Consider the following 13,015-nt stretch of genomic DNA (forward strand, 5'->3'; position numbering starts at 1 on the left):
TTTTAAAAGGCCTCAGTTCAATCAATAAATTACTGTTGACAAAACAAAAATAAGCAGATGTTTCATGAGCAAATTTATTATGTGATGTCACCTATTTATGGATATTAGCCTAAGTGTTGGGCTTGATTCCTCCTAACACACATAAACAGAAGTATTCCCATATAGGATAATTTGTATCCTTAATTCAAAAACAAAATGCCCCCTCCCAACTATCATGAATAACTCAGAGGCTTAAACATTTCAAGAAATAAAAGATTCATTTCCACATTCCTCTTACCATCTGCTGCCTGCTTCGTTTCAATTGCATGGCCCTGGTGCTGGATACCCCTCCCCTTTTCTGAGTCTTTTTGTGTGTTGTCTCCCCTTTTTTGCACTATAAGTTCCTTGAGAGCAGAAACTGACTTTCTTATATTAGTTGTATCCTTTGTATTTAGCACAATGCTTGGCACATAGTAAATGTTCAATAAACATTAATTGGATTGGATTTATTAGATCTACCCAGCAAACATTGAGTTAGGAGATTTTAAAAAATTAATATTCAACCTTTAGCAACTCAGTACCTAGCACAGTGGCCCCTGCATATAGTAGGTACTTAATAAATGCCTGTTTAATTCCAAAAAACTTGCTAAATCAAAAAGAGTTATTTCTCCATATTTTATGACATCTATCCTAAATTCGTTTATTCATTCAAAAAGTCCATAATATACAACTACTATGGGCAAGACAATTTACTGAGAGGTGTAAAAATATAAATGACACTATCCCTTTAAGAAATTCACAGGCTAGTAGGGAAGACAAAATTGTGTGCATGAAAAAGTACAATGCAAAGCATTAATGTAGTTGCTATCATAAGAATGAAATATAGAAACATAGAAATTCAGAGGAAGAATGGATCTATCCTAACTAGAATATTAGGGAAGATTTCATGGAAGAAGGAGCATGAGATCTAAGCTTTAACAGGTAAATACCATGGAGGAGAGGCATTCCAAATGGAGGGAATACAAAATCATGAAGGGGAGAACGTATAAAAAATTATTCAAGAATTGTAAGTTCTCTCATTTGGCTAGCTTGTAGGGGTCCTATAGGTTGGTTTCAGAATATAGAAAAAAACCTGGAATGCTATACAAAACATTCTGGACTTTATTTAATAGGGTATTCCAAGACAAAGAAGACTTAAAAAAAAAAAAAAAAAAAAAAAAGAACAGGGAAAGTAACATGATCAAAGTGATCTTGGAGAAGGCATTGAGGAATGATATGCCATAACTGTAGGCAGGGAGACCAATTAGGAAGCTATTACAATAAACTAGTCATGAGACAATAATAGCCTGAGCATAGTAGAAATGGAAAAGAAATAGTCACTGTGAGCAGCTTTGAGGGCTTTGTAACTGAACGCATATGAGTGAGGAGGTTGAGGGAGGATGTTAAAAATATCAACAGAAAAGAAAGAAGCTTGAAGGAAGGACAAGTTTAGAGGGGAAGTGCAGTTATGAACATAGATCCTTGGAATTTTAGATATCAAAGGCATCCATATTGAGTTTGAGGTGCTGGCCAGACATTTGGGTATTTAATAAGCAATTGGAAGCTCAAGAAAAAGACTGAGGAGTGAAAAGTTGGTGTTTAAATGGTCAGAATGTGAAACATCACTGTTCTCATGGCTTTAGATTTATACTGATCAAATACAGTAGCATAATGCACTGGTATTGGTATTCTAACCAGTTATGCTTCATTCAAAACATAAAACAAATCAAAGCCAAGTGAAATATTAATATACTCAATTATCTTTTAGGTTTCCTTACAGCCAGACAGGCAAAAAAGAGGGAAAATAAAACAGAAATTATATGATGTGTTGAAATATACTTCCTACCATAAATGAATAAGTCATTTAACTTCCTTGGCCTCAGTTTCCATATCTGTAAATAGGTGACACTAAGTGGACTTCTTTCCAGCTCCAGGATTGTGATCAAATGATCCTATGAAATAGCTCCCAAAGAACCCCTCCTAACGAATAAATTCTGTTCTGATATAAACTACTTATATTCCAAAGAGTGAGCTCACAAGACCTAAACCCCACCTTATACACATATATAAAATTTCTAATTACAATTCATTAAACAAAGGGACTTCTGAACCCTTTGTATGTTTTGATAAAACATTTTTTAATATAATACTCATGACTTTTGATTTACTGTAATTAAGTTCTGCAAATTGACCTGGTGTGGCCTGTTTTCTCAACTATAAAGCAGAGAATTTTTTTTCTCATCCAACAATTTTGCCCTCAGGTCAACCATAATAAGCTCCTTCAACTACCTTTTTCTCTATGTATCTGTCTCAACAACTCTTCCTTTCTTCTTCCATAAATCTCAAAGAAAGAATTCTTTCTCTTCTCTAATGTTAATCCCTTCCATTAGTGCCCCCCTCAATTACTCTCTCCTTTTTGAAACTTTCCTCTCTTGGCTTTGGTGAAAATACTCTATAATTATTCTCCTTTTCCATTTCTATCATATCTTTTCTGTTTCCTCCACTGAATTCTTCTCCTCAACCCCTCTCCAGATTATAGCTGCTTCTTAAAGATCAGACTTCAGACCAGGATTACGTCTTCATATTTCCCAGGTTTTTAATCTGATCACTTCTACATAGATGGCTTCCCAATCTATTAGAGTTAGGACCTCCAGCCGTGGATATCCACCTGTCAACATTTCCAATTGGATATTTTTTCATTTCCTCAGATTTTATAGCTTTCTACCATATTCATCAATTGCTCCTTCAATCACCACCCCTCAGTAATTTCACCTGCTGAAAACTCTGATCATCTTTGATGCTTCCTTCTCCTTACCCCTCAAGTCCTATTATATCTATCATTGCAATATCCCTCAGAACCATTCCTTTTCATTTCCATGTCTACAGTCTTATCCCTAATCAACTAGAAATCCAGCCCTTTTCATTCCCATGCCTACTATTTTAGCCCTAACCAACTAAAGATCCACCCCTTTTCATATCCATGTCTACAGTCTTAGCCCTAACTAACTAGAGATCCAGCTCTTTTCATTTCCATGTCTACAGTCTTAGCCCTAACCAACTAGAGATCCACCCCTTTTCATTTCCATGTCTACAGTCTTAGCCCTAACTAACTAGAGATCCAGTCCTTTTTATTCCTATGTTTATAATCTTAGCCCTAACCAACTAGAGATCCAGTCCTTTTCATTCCCATGTCTACTATTTTAGCCTTAACCAACTAGAGATCCAGCCCTTTTCATTCCTATCTACAATCTTAGCCCTAACCAACTAGAAATTTATTCCTTTTTATTCATATACCTACCATCTTAGTTCTAATCAACTAGAGACAGCAGTAGCAGAAACAGGGAAGAGCTAAGGATTAGAAGAGCTAGATTTGAGTTCTAGCATCCACTCTTCCTGTGACTATGACAGTTACTTAATGTTTTTCAATCTAACTTTCCTCATCTATAAATTAAAGATAATATTTGAGCTAAATGCTTCAAAGAATTATTATAAAGAAAGCCCTTTATGAACCTTAAAGCACCATATTCTTATTACTATTTCACATCTGGATTTCTACATTAGCCGATTGGTATCCCTGCATCTAATATCCTTCCCATGAGTTCATTCTATATATTGCCACAATTAATTTTCCAAAAGAACAAATTTCAATATATCACATTCATGTTCAAAAACTTTCAATGGATTCCCATTGCTTACAGAATAAAGTCTGACCTTGTCAGATCAGTATCCAAGGCCCTCCATAATTAGACTTTACACTCTACAATCAACCTCATTTCCAAATACTCACAAACATAAACTTACCATTCCAAAACACCTTGTTCTGTAATCCGGCTAGTTTGACTTCTCCCTGCATCAATTGTACATTGGTCTCATTGTCCCCCTCAATCTTGTGTTTATGCTATTTCTAGACATCCTTCCTTGAGGACTCCTAAATTCTATGTCAAGATTCATGTTGTCTAAGTACATCCAAACCAGAACATTTTGATTCATGCTTATCTATCCTTTCTTTAAACTGGCTTGGCATTTATAGTATAAACCACTGACTTTGGCACTCAATCATATCATTCCTTGTAATGTTATTCTACCATCTAAATGGTGCAATGGATGAGGTCCAGACCTGGAATCCAAAAGACTCTTCTTTCTGGATTTAAATCTAGCCTCAGATACTTACTAAGTGATCCTGGGCAAATCACTCAACCCTATCTACCCCAGTTTCCTCATTTGTAAAATGCTCTGGAGAAGGAAATGGTAAACCCTTCCAGCATCTTTGCCAAGAAAACATTTCAGTTATTACCTAACTGCACATATGCCCTGTATCAACAAAATTGTAAAACCTTTGAGAGAAGCAACTATTATTTTGAGACAACTTAGCATTGCAAATAGAACTCCAGACTCAAAGTTAGGATCTGGTTTAGTCCTAGCCTTTAATTCTCACCAGGTTTCTGTCTATGAGTGAGCATTCAGCATCCCTAAACCTCAGTTTTCTACTCTGCAAAATGGAATAGTAAAACATATAAGTACTTCACAAATGTTGTGAATCTTAAATGAGATTATTTATAAATAATATTACTATTTTACATGTTCTATTTTCTGTATACTTTTCATAGCATTTAGCAATGTGCTGGGCAAATAATAATATGACTATTGCATATAATAATAACTAATATTTATACAGTGCCAGATTTATACTGTGCAAATAATTTTATAATTACTATCTCATTTGATCTTCACAGTGGTTCTGAGAAATAGGTACTATTATAATCCCCATTTTACAGATGAGGAAACTGAGGCAAAGAAAGGCTTCTTTGCTTGTTTTAAGTTATTTACCTAAGGTCACACAGTTATAGCCAAATTTTAACTTAGGTCTTTTTTACTCCAGACCCAGCACTTTATCCCCTGTACTATCTAGCAAATAGCTTAGCTGTATGAAATACTTTGTTAAATGAAATTTTTTTTGAGGAAGTGAAACAAATAAGTAATAAGCTATGCAAATAAATCCATTTGGAGTTCAAAGAACAGAGAAGTGCTAATTGCTAGGGAAAATGAGCAGGCCTTAATAGAAGTGGTCACTAAGAGGGAACAAGTGTGCTGGACTTATTTCATTTCCTTTTTTCCAACATTACTAGGCTGATAGATAGGGAAAATGTCCTAGACATTGTAAGCCTAGATTTTAGCAAAGCCTTTGACAATATGTGCCATATACTTGTGGAAGGGTAGCATATTAAGACTTCCATAGGATTATAGATTTAGAGCTGAAAATCACTTTGAAAGTCATTGAGCCCAACATTTTCATTTTACGGATAGGCAATCTGAGGTAAAGAAAGATGAAGATTCTTGCCCAGGGTCACACAGTTATTAAATCTGTGAGATAGGCCTTGAACTCAGGGCTTCCAAATCTAGCACTCTACTCACTGAACCACCCAGTTTTCTTTCTTGGCCCATCTCCTTGCTAGCTTCTTTTTAAAATTACCTTTTATCTATTTATTTGTATATATGTTGTATCAATAAAATGTAAGCTCCCTGAAGGTAGGAACAGTTCCTTTTACTCTTTATAACTCCAGTAGTTAGGACAATGCCTAAAGCATAGGGACTTGATAAATAGTTGTATTGTTCTTGTCAAGTTGAACAAAATGGGGAAATGTTTACTGGATAATAATTTGGATTCAGAACTAGTTTAATGAACAAACTTAAAGACTGGTGATTAATAGATCAATGTCAAGAAAGAGAGAATTCTCTAATGAAATAGTACTAGAAGTTCTGTTCTCATCCACATTCTATTCAATGTTTTATCAATTTTTTTACAGAATTTGAAGAAATTGATGAAATGCTTTAAAAGTTTGCTAATGACATAAAGCTAAGATATTAGATGACAGAAACCAGATCCAAAGAACTTTGAACAGGCTAAAAGGATGAGCTGAATCTATTAACTTTTCAATAAGTGTTAATTACTTCATTCGTGTTAACAAAAAATCAACTTCATGAGCACAGGATGGAAGAGATGTGACAAAATATTGTTTGTGGGGTTTTTTAAATGTTGCCAGGAGGAGTTTTTAGTAGACTGTAAATTCAGTATGAGTCAATAATGTGACATGGCATCCAAATAGGTGTGATCATAAGGTGAATAACAAGAACATCATGTCCAGAATAAGGAAGACCTGCTGCATTTTTCCACATCTTAGAAAGTTGTTTTCATTTCTGAGCGCCATGTATTAAGAAGGACTTAAAAAATGTAGGAGGTCCAGAAAAGAGTAAATAAGATGGTTAAGAGACATAAAACCAAAGAAGGATAAAGTAAAAGAATAAAAAATGTCTTCCCTGGACAACTTTTCCAGGCTTAAAAGTCACATAATTATCTTTAAATATCTGAAGGGTTATCATGTGATGACCAGCTGTATTTGGCCCCTGATGCAGAACTTGGATCAGTGAGTAAAAGAGGCAGACAGATAGATTTTGGCTCAATATGATAATAACAATAATAATAAATTCCTGACAATTAGAGCTGTTCACACATACCTGTCTTGGGTGAGAGGTCTTCAGGCAGAAACTGAATCATTTTCAGGAACTTTATAACATTTTATAATAAGAATCCTTGTACTAGAGGACCTCTAAATCCCAAATGCTAGATCCTAGATCAGATCTTAGATTCTATAATCCTATGCCAGGGGTTCTTAATCCAGGGTCCATGAATTTGTTTTATTTGACAGCTGTACTTCAATATAATTGGCTCCTTTTCTAATCCTATGTATGTAATTTTATGCATTTAAATCTGAAAAGGTTCCATATTCTTCATCAAAGGTCTGTTTCTCAAAAACATGCTAAGAACCCTGGTCTCTACTGAGCCTTAAAGGATATATAAGATTTGGATAAGCAGAAATGAGAGGAAAGGGAATGAAAAATGAAGAGCAATGCTTTAAAAAAAAAAAAAAAGTAATCATAGTCCAATTATGGGAGAGATTAAGGACTGGCTTGCCTGGAGCAGAAGGATTTTGTAGTGGGGGGAAAAGAGCTAGCATTAGATAGGTAAGGGGAGCTCAGTCATTAGGAGCAAGGGATTACAGGAAATCATTACAGCATTAACATTTTATGGCAACATCTTCTGGAAAATATTGAAATTACTTCCTTATTGCTAGAATCATGGAAGTGTATACTGAACATATGCCCCAAAGAGGTCAATGACCAAAATAAAGTCCCATAACTATGCACAGCAAAAAATTTTTATAGTAACAAAAAGCTAGAAACAAAATGGTTACCCATCACTGGCTTAGAAAAACAATGGAATCTTATTGAACTATACAAATGACAAAAAAAGGACAAACATAGGAAGACTTGTGCAAAATGTGCAGAGTAACAAAAATGGAACCTAGAAAACAATATAATGATTGACTGTATAAGGAAGGAAGGTAAACTCAGAGTAATTTCCATGAGTGACATTTGTTGCACAGAATCCATGAGTAAAGAGGTTAGAGACTATAAGTGAGAAATGCAGCATGCATTTTCAGGTTTGGATTATTATGCTGCATTGCTTTTCTTTGTTGGAGGTAGAGAAGGAAGGGAGGGCAGAATATATCAGAAAATTTCTGAGACATGAAAACGGGAATGATAAAAAATCATGACAAAACACTAAAATAAAATTAGGGAGTTATATTAGATGATCTCTAGGGTCCTTTTCAGCCCTAAAACTCTATGATTCTTTGGTCCTAAAATAAATATTTCTAAAATTGTACAGTATTTTTTTCTCCTCCTCTTTTTCTTCCTCCTCCATTTTCTTCTTGGTTTTTTTATGTCTTCTTTGTCCTTTTTTTTCTTATTCTTCCTTCTTCTCCTTCTTCTTATAGGTCTTCTTCTTTATCTTCTTTGTCTTCATTTTTTCCTTGTTCCAATAAATGAGAAAACCACAAGGGAATTTCTTTGAGGAACTTGGTGCCTTGTATACCTCAATACCCTTCACAATCCCTTCTAAGTCTTAATCTTAAACATATGAACTGAGCCCAGAACCTTGAGAAGAAGACCTACAATAACAATAGCAATGAAGTAAAGAGACATTGAAAGTCAGGAGATTCTTTTGGTCTGATAGCAACCCTTCATAAATCTTTTGCTAACTTTGGATTTGACCAAAGTAAGGAGTGATGGAATCTTTGTAGGAATGACAGTGGCTTTCTCTACTACCTCTCTTTCCTCTTATATTGTGTGGAGTCAGGTACTCGATAGATCTCACAGACATTTTTATCTCCTCCCTGCCTAAAATTTTGAAATGCTAGGGTTAGATTAAATATCTTTGCTCCTTACTAGCAACCTTGAAGTAAGAAAAAAAATTTTCATCTCACTCAGAATTATTAAATTCAATCACAATGGTGTTCCTTCACTTAATCAATGTGGCAGGTATGACCTAACAATGAAAATTCTTCTACCTTCTGAACCAAAGGAAAACATTACTCATGCATCTAAAGAGCTATATGAGTGAATCTACATCATAGTTAGGCAGTGGTTCATAAAGGAAATTCAATTCCTGTAATTATGCTAACCTTGCATACTAAACTAGCTATGTCTGAATATACCCCCTACACTGTAGCTACTGATACCATCAGTACACTAGAAGATGTTGTCCAAGTAAGCAGTATAACTCCCAGTGAAGTCAGTGCTCAAGAGAGACTACCTGTTTGTTCTACTATCGTGAATAGATCCCAGGCAATGACAAACAGTAAGTGGGTGGTTCTTGACAAAGCCTATATCAAGAAGCCATCAACACTACTTCCCGGTAAGCTCACGAACCTGGGATGACAATCAAGATGATGATAACATGATGATGAGGGTAATGAAGTAGAAAAAATTATAATGGAAAGAGAGGGGGAGGGAGGGAAGAATAGAGAGAGGAAGAAAAAGGAAGGAAAGAAGAAAAAGAAAGGAAGGAAGGAAGGAAGGAAGGAAGGAAGGAAGGAAGGAAGGAAGGAAGGAAGGAAGGAAGGGATGAATCAGCAGAGAAAAAGAAAATATATCAATTCCCATGGTACAATATGTGAACCTAAATAAGAAGTATAAGTGAATGAAGCTATTGAATATCAAGGCCAAAGAAATCAAATCTAAAGTTATAAAAGCAGAATCAATCTAGTCATCCCTACATAGTTTTATTACACCCAACTTCTAATCTACTACCCTGAGTACTCATAACTTCAGAAAGGAGCAAAAGAGAACTTGCCCTTCCCAGACAGTCTATCTACAGAGGGATTCAATTACATTTTCCCTAGATCCAGATACAGCTGTCCTACAGAATATCTGGGATGGAAAATGGAGAAGATTCATAGAATACCATGTTATATGACTTATTAAGATACCAGATGAAGGCCAGAGAAAAGATTAATGGTGAATTGACACATTAAAGAGGAAGCATGATATTGTAGAAAACACTGAATTTGAAATCAGGTGCCTGGGGTCATGTCCTATTTCTGTCAATTATTAGCTATGTGAATTTGGGCAAGTCTAAACCTAGTCTTCCATACCTCCCTCACAAAGTGGTTGTGAAGATCTAATGAGATTAAGGTTGTGAACAGTGTTTTGTAAATTATAAAGTACAACAGAAATGATCATTATTGTAGCAAATAGAGAGTCAATCATATTGGGAGGGAAAAGAAAAACTCCAAAATCCTATAATTCTGTGTTCCTAGAATGAAAGCCAGGGTTTTGCACAAGTATCCATGCAATATTGAAAGACCTAGAGGAAGGCTGCCCAACATATAGGATAGAGCATAAGTAGTAGCTATGATTGGATCACAGGCTAGATTGGTAAGACTGAGCCTTCATATCATTGAGATCCCAGATCCATCAAAGTATTACAGCAGACATCAAACTAACTAGTCATCAATCTTTTTCAATAGTAGGAGAGGAGTATGTATCTTATATACCAAGCCAAAGAGGTAGCTCTCTAAAAGAATGCCAAGAACAAGAAAATTCTCCAAACAAAAATCAAGAAGTTGGAAGATGAAGAGAATATTGAATATATTTTTCTTAAATCCAGACACGTGTAGGAATTGGTACATGGGAGCTATATCCTTCCTTAAGAATAATAGCAACCCCTGGGCATAAACATTGGCAACTAAGATTGTTCAGTTTGTTTTAGTCCTTAGGAAGACTAAAATGGATGATTTAAGTCTTCCAATAACTTGATGTCTCTCTTCTATCAAATCAATAACTCTTATTTTATTTAGACATGTTGGAGATGATAGCCCTAAAGTGGAATTTTTCTAAGAGATGTTAATTACAAAAATCCCTTTCAGTAAGCTGATATCACAATTCTTCTTCCCACTTTTGATCATTCATAAGTCACATTAAGAAGGGATAACCATGTCTCCAACAGATAACATGTCATAGTAGATAAAAGGCCACCCTTAGGGTCAGTGAAATTCATATTCTAGTACTATCTGATTCACGTTAATTCTGTTGCTATGGGTAAACTACTCAATGTGTTCAGATACATCTCCAATCTATGTTAATGTATGAAGTTTCAAAACTAGGAGGTCCATAACCCATTGAAATTATAGGCTCATTTCCCCTGCCCATGTATTTATAGCTCATATATAAAGTAACTTGATCTAAATATACAACAACAAAAAAATTCAGCAAGATGAATCTCAGTTATAGCTTCATGATTAGAATAGTTTTATGCCCATGAAACCAACCAGAAATATTAAAAAAGGAAAGTTTCCTGTTAGTATATCAGTGAATAGATCAAGAGTGAGGTACTAGGGAATTTTTTTCAACATAAAATGACTGTCACAGAAATTGAAGTCAGATTATAAATTCCTGCCTATTCTGATGCTTATTTCATAATAAATAGTTCTTTCCATAGTGTTGATATTAATTTCACAATTATGTTTTAAAAATTATTCTTTTATAGGAAATAGTTTTATAGCACTATGGTATAAAAAAAATTTAATTTCTTTGACAGTATTTATAAAATGGCAAAAATATCTGGCTAATTCTCTTAGTTCAATAAAAAATTCAATGGTGAAAAAAACCAACTAAAATAATATCTCATTCAGACAAAACATCCTATTGATGCATTTCTCATTGTTTACCTTAACCTTCTGGTGTCATAGCTTCATAGCCACAGATTGGTCTGTATCAAATGAATTAGTTCTATGTAGAGACCACTATTGACTACAAAGGGGCCATTACTCAGTAGCAAAGGAAAAAGAAAAGCCTTTAAATCAGCTTGTTTCCCTTTTTTTAGGTTAAATGAAGATAATTTTCCAATGTGCCTTTTTAAAAAGAGTAATTTAGAGGAATTTATTTATTTAGAGTAACATTTAGAGTAATATGGACATAGAGAAAACAATGCCATCCTGATTGTTTATTTGTTAAAGTTTGGAGAGAAAGTAAACAATTGGAGGAAAAACAAGCACTATTTTTATTGCTTTATAAGCTAGACAATTGAAATACTGTAAGATAGCCAATAATGGCCTCAAAGTACAGTCTTGTAGCTTAACCACACATTATGTAAAGACTCCTATAACCAATCACATATATCTTTATGTTTCTGCTGACTTGATACTTTGCTAAGTGTTAGTTCTCATGAACCATATGACAAAAATCTCTCCTGGTAGCTTCCTAGTAGACAAGTGAAATAATCACCTGCCTCTAGTTGGTTCATAATTTTAGCAGTGGAACAATTTGTGAGGAGGAAGTACAGAACTGGAATTAAGCCAATCTTTCTTTGCTAGGGAATACAAGTTCTTTCACAGAATCTCAAGAAAAATGAAGAATTATAAGGATTATGAATAAACCTTCCCATGATGCTTTAAAGACTTTAATTCAAGCTATGATCTAAAATGTTGGTGATAAAGGTGATAATTCTGTTAATTACAATGACCATGACAAGCACAACTCAATGGGTACTGGTGAGGCATGTGATAGGAGAAAGTAAATTTCATCATAGTACAAAAAAGAAACTATTAAGAAGAACCAGAATAAAGAAAGCCATTCATCAAAAAAAAGAAAAAAAATCTGGTCAAAAAAAAAAAAAAAAAAAAGGATCGGTCACATGGCAAGAGTGAGGGACAAACAATGTACAGCCTATGTGCTTTACTAATGTTCTTGCAATTTTAAGAGAAGGTAAAGAAGTCCCCCAGAGTATTGTATGGCCCCTCTATAGCAAACTGATAGAATTTAGACAAATCACATAGGATGGGCAGACATGAATGTGTTTGCCATCTGATTCATTGAAGGACATGTCAACATTAATGATTTCACAGATACATTTAAACTTTTGAGTAAAATTAATAACATATTTACATAGCACTATAAGGTTTGTAAAATATCTTATATATATATAAAACAATATATAAGAAAATATTACTCCTACAAAAATGGTCGTTTCTCTTTCTGTAAATTGTATTTGTTGATATGTATTGGTGGTGTAGCTATTTCTGATAGTCCTAGGGAGTAAATAAAGTCAGTTAAATCTTGTTTGACATAGACACAGAGAATGTCTTCATAAATCTATTCAAAGAAGGTTGAGAAAAGAGAGCAGCTGGTGATTGACAAGAGGCTTTGAACCTCTGGATTAGGATGAATTTGGCATATAATATTTATTTACTGATTAATATAGTTTGTTCTCTTATTCTTTACATTTCTGAGATCACTTGTTCTTGCATTGTTTGACGGCCAAATTACAACACTATATAAACATGGGTTGTCACTCAATATTAAACAGTCATTCAATCATTAACATTTACTTTTTAATTTTTAAGAGGGTCCAGTCAATATATGGGAAAAATACAAATGTTCAGGAGACTTCCATTGCCCTAAGGAAGGAAACAAAGACTTATGGCACAAATACTAATTTAATTGTCACTAACGTAAACTTTTAAAAGGAATAATAGCAACTAGCACATATTTATATAGTGCTTTAAGAAATGTTATTCACTCCACATGTATTGTCTCATTTGATGTTCACAACAACCTAATAAAGTAGATACAATTGTGCCCATTCTCCATATATGTC

At 34.3% G+C, this 13,015-nt stretch overlaps 1 protein-coding gene and 1 long non-coding RNA gene across 2 annotated transcripts in view; one reads left to right on the top strand and one right to left on the bottom strand.

Moving 5' to 3' along the window:
• CD28 (CD28 molecule) overlaps positions 1-13,015 on the bottom strand; it is a 36,422-nt gene that overhangs the window by 21,563 nt on the left and 1,844 nt on the right. The gene's annotated exons all lie outside the window — the stretch shown is intronic.
• The window catches only part of LOC116422241, a 40,095-nt gene continuing 34,983 nt past the window's right edge, over positions 7,904-13,015 (top strand). Inside the window, exon 1 of the long non-coding RNA XR_004232804.1 lies at positions 7,904-8,773. This is a non-coding gene — a long non-coding RNA (uncharacterized LOC116422241). The remainder of the gene's footprint in view (positions 8,774-13,015) is intronic.

This window comes from Sarcophilus harrisii, chromosome 3 (assembly GCF_902635505.1).
Source record: "Sarcophilus harrisii chromosome 3, mSarHar1.11, whole genome shotgun sequence".
Taxonomy (NCBI): Eukaryota; Metazoa; Chordata; class Mammalia; order Dasyuromorphia; family Dasyuridae; genus Sarcophilus; species Sarcophilus harrisii.